The following is an 11,680-nucleotide window of genomic DNA, read 5'->3' on the forward strand; positions in this document are numbered from 1 at the left end:
CCCTTAGGTTTTATAAGCCACATACAACAGAAAAAGGGGTAGCCAGGGGGAAGCACTTTTGGAATGGGGGTTTGAGATACAGGGAGATAGAGGTTATATTTGAGGTTTCTTGCAGTAATAGGAACTGTCATGACTCACCTCTGAGGAAACTGAGGGGAACAGACAGCCTTATGTCCCCCAAGCACTGTGGCACGGGGACAACCCTCAGTGTGGAAGGTAGGTACTCCTTTGGGCAGGAGTAATGTCCTTGGGATCAAGGACAGTGCAACTGCAAGTCATTAAGTGTGTGTATAGATTGATGAGGCACCAGAAATGCTGCACTACATCTTCCCTTAACCAGTTTTAGGCAGAGAAGTTATTTCTCAGTTCCTGTGATAGTTTGTTATATGTTGCTACTACGTGAGGGAAAATGTCTGCTTGGCTCCACCTCAGAGGAGATGGCATTTCTGGCAGGTGGTCCCTGTGGCATAACAAGTCTGATGGCTTGTGAAGTGCTCAGAAATCCCTTCAGGGGAGACAGTGGACATTTAAATGGAAAATAGTTATTATTTCTCCCATCTTTCCTGTTCTACCTTGTGCAAGCCTTTTGAAACAAAAGTAATTGTATACATCTTTATTAAAATAACATCTAAGCTTCTTGTAAAATGTTTGTCCTGCTGGTTGATGGCTTTAAGCAATAGAAAAAAAAAGAGGTTCTATTTTCTCAAAAGAAAGTGCACTCGCTGCACAATTCTTATTGTCCCTGCCTGAAAGAATTCTACTAATCTTAAAATAAAGCACATTGGGGATCCATAAAACTTCAAAGTATGTAATATATTTCAGAAATACAGTTCATAAGCTCTGTTTTTTTGAAAAGCAATATTTGTAAGCACAAGATCATTCTGCACATCCCTCTTAACTCCCTCTAGCACTCACAACAAAATCCAAAGGAAGAACCCAAAAATGTGTGCAAGTATCAGCCTAGGACTGCAGTCTGCCATGAATTCAGCAGCACAGAATTATTGCAATTCCTTTTCCTTATATTCCTGTGGCTCAGTGATCCAATTTATGTAATCTATTTTAAGACTACTAGCAGAAGGAAGTTTTTCTTTTGGTTTTGGTGAAAATTCATAGCACAATACAGCAACAACTCCGTAGATACAAGCCATGGCTACGTTTTAAAAGTGTGTGAACCATAAAGAAGACTGTCAATTTTGTCTGCTGGTTATATCATGGGAAAGGGCTGGCAAATTAAAAACACTTTATCGTGAGCTTATTCTGTAGAAATATTCCTTCACTGTGCAGGGAGGCTTCTCCTGGACTTTGAGGTCCACAGTAGATAAGGACCCTCAATAAGCACAAAGTCACTTCTACTGTGCTCATTTTTAAATAACACCCTGAGGATCATTTCTGCCTCATTTGCTGTACCACTGGAGAATGTGCTAAAAAGGTTCAGGAAGAGGCCAGTCCTTGCTTGACTTCAGTCTTTAAGGCTTTATTCTTTCCTGCTTTGGTCCTTTGAAATGTGACATGTTGTGGCATGGCCTGAGGAAGGCATAGCCTGCTCCCTTGGTGATCCTCTTTGTGAACCTGCTTGGGTGGAAACTGATGCTGAGAAAATTTTGCTTTCATGAGGAAGTTTAATAAAAGAAAGAGAGAGAATAGAGACCTCTATCCGGAGCTGTCAAACTGCACCTTTGAATTCTGCAGCAGGAACACTCTGGCAAGTGTAGGACTGCTATGACCCATCAAAGGAGGCTGCCCCTTCTGAAGAGCAGTAAGAGTACCTGAGTCTCCAGTGTCAGGACCGCAGGCTGCCTTCATACCATGGCAGCTCATGCAATCTCTACACTGCAGAGCACTAAGAAGCAATTAGCAATGTATGTTGTCCACTCAAGGATACAATCCTGTTGCTATTCAATTGCAGGACTCCTACTGAATCGAGTATTGAGTTTTGAATTGTAATGGAAATAACCATTACAGAAAAAGTAGTAAATTCTTCCTGGAAGTTTAATTGGCTGAGTCATAATTACTTACATCTGTTGTTACTAGATTATTTGCTAACACACACTTGCCTGCAAACTCTCTGATAAAATAGGGACATGCTGGCATTTGTCTGAGATGTTGACAGAGAGACAATACATGCAGGCTGAGGCATGAGGCATGCTTCTCTTCTAACTGTGTTGTTGGTTTAACTCCCTGCATTACCATGAAGGACTGAGAACAGGGTAGTTCAAAACCACAGGTTATTCAGCCTTATGGCTGCTCTGATTTAGAATGTTCTTTTAATGTTTTATTTCAGAAACAAAAGGAAATTTGTGCCGTGGTGCTGAACCGGCCACTGTGTATAATTTTGTCCATTCAAAATGCTGATTTAATTCAAGACGTTATATGTGGAGTGCTAGCTGCTGAATTTTATTCCTACATACATCATCCTAAAGCTTCTGCTCTGTGTTTAATTTGCAGTGAGTGGGCAGAATACTTTTTATTATTTACTCTAAGTCATAGATTTTTATTATCAGACACCAAAGCATGGCTGGTTTGCTTCGTCCTTTACACAAACACTGAAACAATTCAACATGGAAATTCAATCAAAGCACAGCTTCATCATGAAAACTTCTCTAATATTACACCCAGTTTATATTCTTCAATTATTTTATTATATACCATAAATAGACAACCACCTACAGATCAGTTATAGTATTTTGGGAAACCCTTAGATATTCTGTATCTAATTCTGAATGCCTGTGAGATAATATCCAACTTTGTATGTTAGGCTTTCAAAAGCAAACAGTGCTCAACTTGAGCAAAAAAAATTGTTTGAGACAGAATGTCAAGTACCACAGATTTGTTGTAACTGTTCCCTGCAACTCATTTCTTTATAGCACTTCCAGTCAGGAGCCTGAGGATGTCAATTTAGACTCAACAGAATGCTACAGGAGTGACTAGAAAATTGCAAACCTCCCATCAATCTGCTATGCTTACTTTCCCACTGAAACCATATCCCAGATTCTGCATATGCTCATAACTTAAAATTGACCTGGAAATGGTAAAATACTATGAGCCCAGTGATGAATACATTCCCAGGTGTGTTCAGATAATCTGAACATTTCTGTTTACAAAGCAGTCAGCAGCATTGTTTAACAAAATATAAATCAATGCTGCCTTTCCCCTTGATACCTGTAAAAAGACAAAGCATGTTTCATACGATCACCATAATCACAAGTTTATTACTTATGAAAAATAAATGCTTGGCCTATGCTTGACACTGATCCTTTTCCAAGGTGATAAGGGGTAAAGCTACTTAAGGGATTGATCTGCTAGACAGAAAATCAGCTCTTGCCTGCACGCCAGGAGAAGTTCTGTTAGCAAAACTCTGCACATCCTAGCTAGAGGCAGTGATTCAGAATTAAAGCTGCATAAATAATAGAGGATTCATTGTGGGATAAAACAGAATGTTTTGCTTGACTTCAGAATAAATGATGAAATGCCTCATTTGTGGATTATTTAACCTTTAACATAAAGGCTTTTTTAATGATTGTTGTTAATTTAAAATCGAACAATGATTTTTTTAGAAAAAGTTAATTTCATAAATGTAAAAACACCTCTTACAATAAAGTTCATTTTAACCTTTTCATTTTCTGTTGTTTAAATAGAATCTGTCTACTGAAGTATTCAAAGTAGTGTTTCTGCTGAAGGCATTATTTGGTGGAGAAAAAATATTGTCATCTACTCTTTGATTCATTGCTGGCAAAAAGCTTACACTGGCAAAGAGGCAAAGAAGATCACAGTGGGGTTTTTAATTCTACTAAGCTTTGATCTGAGCTTGATTGAACTGGCCCAGCTCACCTAGGTTATGACTGGGTGGCACAGAGAAGGTGCCTGAGCTTGTCCTGCCCCTCGGAGCTGTGGTTGTATCACTGTTACCAGACGTTTTCATGGAGCACCATCACTGACTGCTGTTGGCAGGGCTGTGACTGAGGCCAACACAGACAATTCACGTGGGAGCTGAAGAATGGTTGATAACTTGGGTCAGAGGATCAATATTTTAAGCCCAACTATATAAGCACTTCTGATTAAATCTAACTGTAAAAGAACTGTACCCAGCAATAATCTTTTCTATCTGTAGAACTGGCTGGTGGCATCGCACCTGTTTGTACCTGTGTAAATTAATTTCTCTCCTGAGTGATGGTTTATGCAGCTGCAGTTAAAACAATAGCAAAAAATGGTGTCAGAACCGCCTGTTTTTTCCTGAGACTACTTTTTGTGCTGTGGCTAGTATATCTTTAATTTGAAAAATGTTAATGTTCCGCCATATTCAGCATTAGTGTTATTTACAACCTAATGAGTTAGGCTTTGACACACATCCTGATAACAGTCCAACACATATCCCATATCTTTGTATCCCATTATCCCTAATTACTGTTTTGTGCATCTCACTAAATAAATGCTCAACATCTCTATGATTTTATAAGCCAATCAATTTTACACATTACTGCCAACATATTTTTTTACCATAATCTATTCATGTTTTTAACTTTTAAACTTGATCTTATAATTTAACCTTTGCGTTGCTAGGAGCAATTTTACTGCTTTACTCCAAATGCTTTCTAATTTTGCAAGTTTCCTGATAATCATGAATGCAATCACAGTACTTCAGATGTGAAGAGACTAGAATTTCCTTGGGAAGTAGAGCTTGTTGCTCTACTGTATGATGCCTTGATCTTTGGATCACAAGTCTTATGAGGAGCAGCTGAGGGAGCTGTGGTTGTTTAGTCTGGAGAAAAGAGAGCTCATGGAGGACTTTATCTCTCTCTGCAACTACCTGAAAGGAGGTTGTAGCCAGGTGAGTGTCAGTCTCTTCTCCCAGGTAGCAAGTGATAGGACAAGAGGAAATGGCCTCAAGTTGCACCAGGAGAGGTTTAGATTTGATGTTATGAAAAATTTCTTCATGAAAGACAGAGGGCTGTCAAGCAGTGGAACAGGGATGCCTGGGGAAGTGGTGGAATCATCACTCCTGAGAGTGTTCAAAAAATGTGTGAATATGTCACTTGAGCACTCACTTGAGAACGTGGTTTAGTGGTGAACATGGTGGCGGTGCTGGGCTGATGATTGGACCTGACGATTTTAAAGGTCTTTTCCAACCTTAACGGTTCTATGAATCTATGATGTAGATAATTTTGGGGTGTCCTGGTAGCACTCCAAGCTCTCTGCCTGAATTCCTGCTGATCTGGGACTTTTACTATCCATTTCACACTGGTGGTTGTTGAGTGAGCAGCCTGACAAACACATTAGTAATGTGTTTTTTATCTGTGTATGTATGATCTGAATGCATTTCTGTCACTGCATGCAAAGCCACTACACAAGCATTTGCAGTACTAAAGGCCAACAGAAAGGATAAGGTAATGGAGACATTCAACATAACATATCAAGTTCTCTGCTAGCTTGTTGTAGGATTTCAGAATTTCCTAATAAAATGCAATCAATAACAATTTTTATACCCGTGTTCATACCTGAGCATCAGAATAAGATGTGAGTGCAAAGTGTGATATAGCAAGCTGGATTTTTAAAGTTCATTGAAACCATCTGAGTTCTCTAATACAAAACAGCTGAACATTTGTTCATGCTTTGTGTTATAGAGGAAAAGAATCAATTTTTTATCGAGGCCAATTAAGTTCCCAGGACACTTTTGAAATTGCTCAATATTTAATAAGATTAACATTTTGTTTATTGAATGTTTATATAAATATTCACATTAATTATATTTAACAGTTATTAAATAAGTACTGAACAATTATTTGTACAGCTAGTAGGTAGAGTTGTTTTAATAACCTGGGACTTCTCTTGTGAGGGAACAAGCTGTGGAGCTTACTGCGTTATTGCTCCCACAGCAGAGGCAGATTGTAAAAAGTGCAGTTTATTGCTGCAAGAAATCTTGTTCACCAAATGTAGAATGCAGTTTTCATTAAAGCCAGAAATGAAACTTCTAACATCGGGTCCTGGGTAGCATCCTCCGTGAATTGGTATTGATCTTGGACACCCCGTAACTGTCTACATCTCTGGATAGGCCATAATGTACAAGTTGTTTTCAGTTACTGGGATCTAAACGTACTCTGCAAATAAATTAACAAAAAGCTAGAGGTCTGGTGTATTTGTCATCTAAAAATTAGAGGCACGATTGTCAAAGACACATCTGGATAATGCACAGGGTGTGGTCAAGGCATTTCAACAGTCCTTGTGCACAGGGAGAGCCATGAGGGAAGGGAGCACGAGCAGCATTTGGAGGCAGAGGCCCTACCAGCCCTGAGGACAGGGGTTTCTTTGGCCAGCAGAACCCTTGCCATTTTTCCAGTGGAGCTGGGGACCCAAATGATGAATGTGGATGGCCATTCTGGTTTTCACAGCTACTTTTTGTAAAACCCTCCGTAATCATTCATCGATATTCTGGGGTTCAGAGACTACAGTTAAAACAAACAACCCCAACACCAAAAACAAAACCCCCCACACCAACAAAAGCCTAAGACTGATGTATCCAACTGTCAAAAGTAAGTTAGCTTGGGGTAAGTCTAGAGATGTAGAGCTGTAAACCACACAGCCCTGCACAGGAGATGGGCATCATCCCAGACATTGAGATACTGAAGTCCTTTAGGAGGGTCCTGATGTCTCACTTGGCCTCCAGCTCTCCATCCTCCCCATTTCACACTCCCAGAATGCACCAGGGACAAGGTGGCTCCCACGGGTCTGCTTTCTCAAGGCCTGTGTGTCACCTAGGGTACACTGCTGTCAGTCTTGGAAAACCAAATTACAGATGTGACATATCGGAAAAGTCAAGTCTTTACTGCCCAAAGAGATCTGTGGAGAAGGGAGGCTGCACCTCTTTCCCTGATAAAGCAGGGCATGCATTGGCAGAAGATGGAGGAGTAAATCATAAGCTCTCAAGAATAGCTCCTCTTGTCTGCATTTGGTACATCTGGTACCTCAGGGTCCTGCTCAGTGGCTGCAGAAGTTCAGTGCTAATGCAAAAATGATGAAGTGGAAACAAACTTGGATAAGCATAAGTCGTTTTGGATGGGGGGAGCATATTCAGCTTATGCCTACGAGAAGGTTTGATGACAGACTACTGTGATGAAATGGTAATCAGCATATTTGTTTCTATAATATTTGCAACCCACAGGTTTCTGTTTTATTGACCTGCCATTTCCAGCATCCAATGCAAATCAAAACTAATGTTCATATTAATAAAAACTGAGTTCAGGACAATATGATACATTCACTGAATTTCTACATAGTAATTAACTGATGTCTTTTGGGAATAGACCTTATATATTTTAATGTCCTTGGCTGTTATCCATCATTGGCCTATATGTTTCTTTAGTATGAGACTATCTGAATGTGCCAGCTAGAATTTTTTCTGTATTTGTGCAGGCTATGTCAATTCCTAAAATAATAAGAGCATTGTTCCCAATGGTGTAGTGTTCATTGTCTGTATCTGTGACAAAAAATTATAAATGTGTTTGCACTTACATATTTAAGCAATAATATCTTCCTATTCAGAGCAAAAAGAAAACTCCCAATGGTAATTTGTGTAACAATGACTAGGTGGTTGATTGATATATAAATTAATCATGTGAGCCCGGCTGTAGTATTTCAATTAACAGCTCATCATTTAAAATTTTGAAATGTAAATCTTTTTACTTTCTCTATTCAGTTAAATAAGGAATATACAGAGGAAATTCTGCATGAATGGTCATGAATAAGAGCAAAAACTATACTCTAATTAAAAAGTCTGTGACCAACTGAATCTGACAGATATACCAATTTTGTTCCTCAGTGGTCTTCAGGCATGTTAAAATTACATTAAACCCACGCAAGTCATAAAGAATCAGGTGGAACAAATTAAGAAAAACCAATAAAAAGTTAATCAAATATTACATTCTGAAGGCTAAACAAAACTGCAGATATGCTCCTGTGTGCCTCTAATGGTGTGTCTACAAGGAACTGCTATTACAAAACAGTGTAAGAATTATACATTAGAACACAATTATTATTCTGTGTTATCTTCCCAGCTTCCACTCAAGCTCAGAGCTGTAAGCAGAAACAAAGAAGAGACAAGTGTATCTGAGCCCTGCTTATGATTTTGGTCACTCCTGTTAATGCTCCTCTGGAAGCAGAGTGAAGTGGTGACAGTGAGGGACAGATGACAGGGACAGTAACCATTAGAAAGACCACAAAAATAAGGGCATCCTGGCATCCTCTGCAATGCTGATGAAACATATTGAAACATTGCCATGCAGAGGTACACTTGTCTGAGTTGGCATGAACTCAGGAAGTCCAAGGCTGATTTAAAACAAAGTTGAGTAAATATTGAAGGGATTTTTTTCCTAGTTTCTTTCAAAACTTTGCTTTCTCTTAAAAATATATGTTTTTTTTTTTTTTTTTTTTTAGGAAGCCAGATTTACAGTTTTACAGAATTCTATGAAGCTTTGTGAAAAAATGTGTCAAACTAAACTATTTCTTTTCACCCCAGGATAAGCAATTGTACTATAAAATCTGTTCTTTTCAGAGAACTAGTACTATAATGGGGCACGGGGAAAAGTAGAGAGAATAATTTTTAACTTCTCTCTGTGTCTGAAATATCTTGAAAGTCAGATACTAGCAGACAAATGAAGCATGTCCCTTCCAACATCTCTGCATCTTCCTGACAGAGTGCTTGATAAAGCACCAATAAACCTAATTGCCTTTGCATAGCACTGATACAGAGAACAAAAAATATGTGCCCAAGGATGGCTCCCATTTTGCAGTGAGTTACTTATGTGTTCTTCATCGTTCTGTGTGCTATACAATCAGGAGCTGCATCTTGGAATTCACAGCAACTTTCATCTATGTGCTGAACATTTATGGGATTTATTGCCATTTTTATAGATATGGTAAGTAAATATAAATGGAGGAAGTGTCATAAAATATAAAACTCATCAGCAGATGCTGATTAAGGAGAATTATTATATAAGCTTTATGTATTTTTCAATTTAAAGTTTAGCACTGCTGGTTTATTACAAAAGGCTTCCTAGGGGAAAGGCATGACACAGCCAGTGTAAAATGGAAAGACAGAGAGTGGGACACTGGAGGTAGTAAATGGCTGATACAGACCAAGTAGAGGGCTTCATTGGGGCTGTCTTTCCTCATCAGCTGTGCAAGTTTCTTCTGGAGTATGCTACAGGCTCCCCACCAAGGTGTGGTAATGAGAACTCATATTGCCCCTGTTCAGTGCAAGGTCTAAATGAAAGCAGATGGCACAATGGATTTGTGGGCACCAATGGAAACATGCACTTTGAAAAACCTTTACATCAGACCATTGCTCACTAGAAAGTAATCAAAGAGGAATATTGTAAGAGATTATTCAATTTGACCTCCTGTGCTATGTGCACTTTTACTATAGCCAAAATCTGCAACCAGGCTCATTAAAAGTGATCATTTTCATAGTATCATAGTATGGTTTGGATTGGAAGGGATCATCTTGTTCCAACCCCACTGCCATGGGCTGGGACACCTTCCACTAGACTAGTTTGCTCAAAACCCTATCCAACCTGGCCTTGAACGCTTCCAGGGATGGGGTATTCACAGCTGCTCAGGGCAACCCATTCCAAGATTTCAGCAGCCAAGAAATTAAACTTTGTTTAACTCTACTTCAACTTTGTACAGCTGCTTTGCTAGGTCATCCCAAAACATATCAGGAGCTGAAGGATACAGCAGACCATCATACCATGTAGAAGATAATGGAGACCTTCAGAAAGCAGAATGGGAGATGCTATTAAGGGTATCAGGCTTTGTGACCAGGGCCAAAGGGACTTCACAGAATGAATCATATTAGACCACAGATAGATTTAGCAGTTGGTTTTATCCACCGTGTTCAAAGATGAACAGTTCAAGGAAGAGATGTTGCTACCTGAACTGTTTCAGTTGCAGTGGTGAATGCCTTTTTCATGCCTTCACTGGCTAAGTATGGGGACTGAGGACGGCTGGCTGCAAATGCAAATAAGAAGTAGGATTTGGGGACAAAATATTCATGTAGCAAATTTCTGTTCCCCGAGCTTTAGTGAGTTAAGTTGCCACAGAACACGGCTGCCTTTGCAGCCAACTGCAAAAGAGCTCAAGCCTGTGCCTCCAGAAAGAGCCTGTGTTTCTGCAGCTGAACTTGTAAGCTATGGCTGTCACAGGCAGTGGTTTTGCTGCATTAAGAGCTACACACTCAGCTATAAAAGTAACCTAATTGCTGTTGGACAGAAGCATTAAATACACAGTGAGTTCATTTCCTGCAGAAGCAAATGATTGCCATGTGCAGTTTTACACTCAGAGGGTCAGATTTTGCTGTGCTGAAATTATACAGTTCAGAAGCGATTGTCTTCCCTCTAACACAGAGCAATTTGGCTCCGGCGCAGGATTACACGACCAGCAACCCTCCACTGCAGCACTGACTCAACTGCAGTATTCCTCAGTTACTGGTCAGTATAAATCCACAGCTGAGGGCTTGATCCAAAGCCATGTTTCTGTCACTGTTTCCAACAGGCACCAACTCAGGACCTAGAAAAGAAACCTGTGGTGAAAAGCCAGAGAGCCGAGCATATGTCCTACACAATAGAGCTGACTATTCCTATGCGTAGCAGCTGATAGTTTAGAGCTGCAGTATTGATTTGTGTTACTGTACTTTATAGCTAGTATATTACAAGATTAATTTTGTGCTACTCAGCATCTGCTTTCTCCTTGGGAAGTTTTGTAAAGAATTCTGCTGACTATAAAGAATCGACTTTTTCATTTTTTTTTTGCAAACCAGCTGAACAGATCCTTTATACCCTGCCCTTCCAAAGTACAGCATGACAGATACTGTTAAGATGATTATACTATATACTTACATGTGCTTCTGTGCTCACAGGCAAACAGCTGAAGTCTTATTAGTACAGGTCAGCATCCTTGTTCAGTCTTTCTTCTCTGACTTACTTCCAGACAACATTACTGTGATAGATTATTATTCTGCTGGGATAGGCTATGGCTCCTGTCCAAAAAATGCTATAAATCTATACACTTTTAAGATGAGTGTTATCTTCTTCATGCATTTACTTGTATTTTTAAATGGGAAATAACAGGGACTGGCTATGGGTAAAAGGCTGGATATTCGGTTAAATAAATAAATGTATAAATAGCTCAATAATAAAAATTTTGTGATATTAACATGAATAAAATTTGTCTAGATGGAATTTGTTGATTTAGGTGTCCATAAATATCAGTGAAGTGATATCTGATATCTGATATCTGATACCTTATTATTGAGTCAATATTGGTAAGATTTTGAGTACCTCTGTGTTTTGGCTGTGCCTCCCTTTGGGGGTCATTTAGGAGCAGGCAGTGTGTGATAAATGGTAGGCAATATGATGGGTCTTTGCACAGCTTAATACCAGCCACTGCAATGGGCAGGCCTAATTTCAGAGATGAATGGGAGAAATAAGTTGCATCATTTTGAGCCCTGACATAAATTCTTTTCCTTTACTTTAAAGGAAAGGAGCTCTGACCCCATTTGTTTCTGGACAGAGCAGTTTTGTGCCAGCTTTAAGTGATACTGTGCTTCCTTATACATTGCTTTGTATGCTTTTGTGCCTGCTGGAAACATGTATGCTTCTTAAAGGTTAACCCAGGCTGTGTCTCAGAGGCA

Source organism: Lepidothrix coronata, unplaced genomic scaffold, assembly GCF_001604755.1.
Source record: "Lepidothrix coronata isolate B3197 unplaced genomic scaffold, Lepidothrix_coronata-1.0 Scaffold207, whole genome shotgun sequence".
NCBI lineage: Eukaryota > Metazoa > Chordata > Aves > Passeriformes > Pipridae > Lepidothrix > Lepidothrix coronata.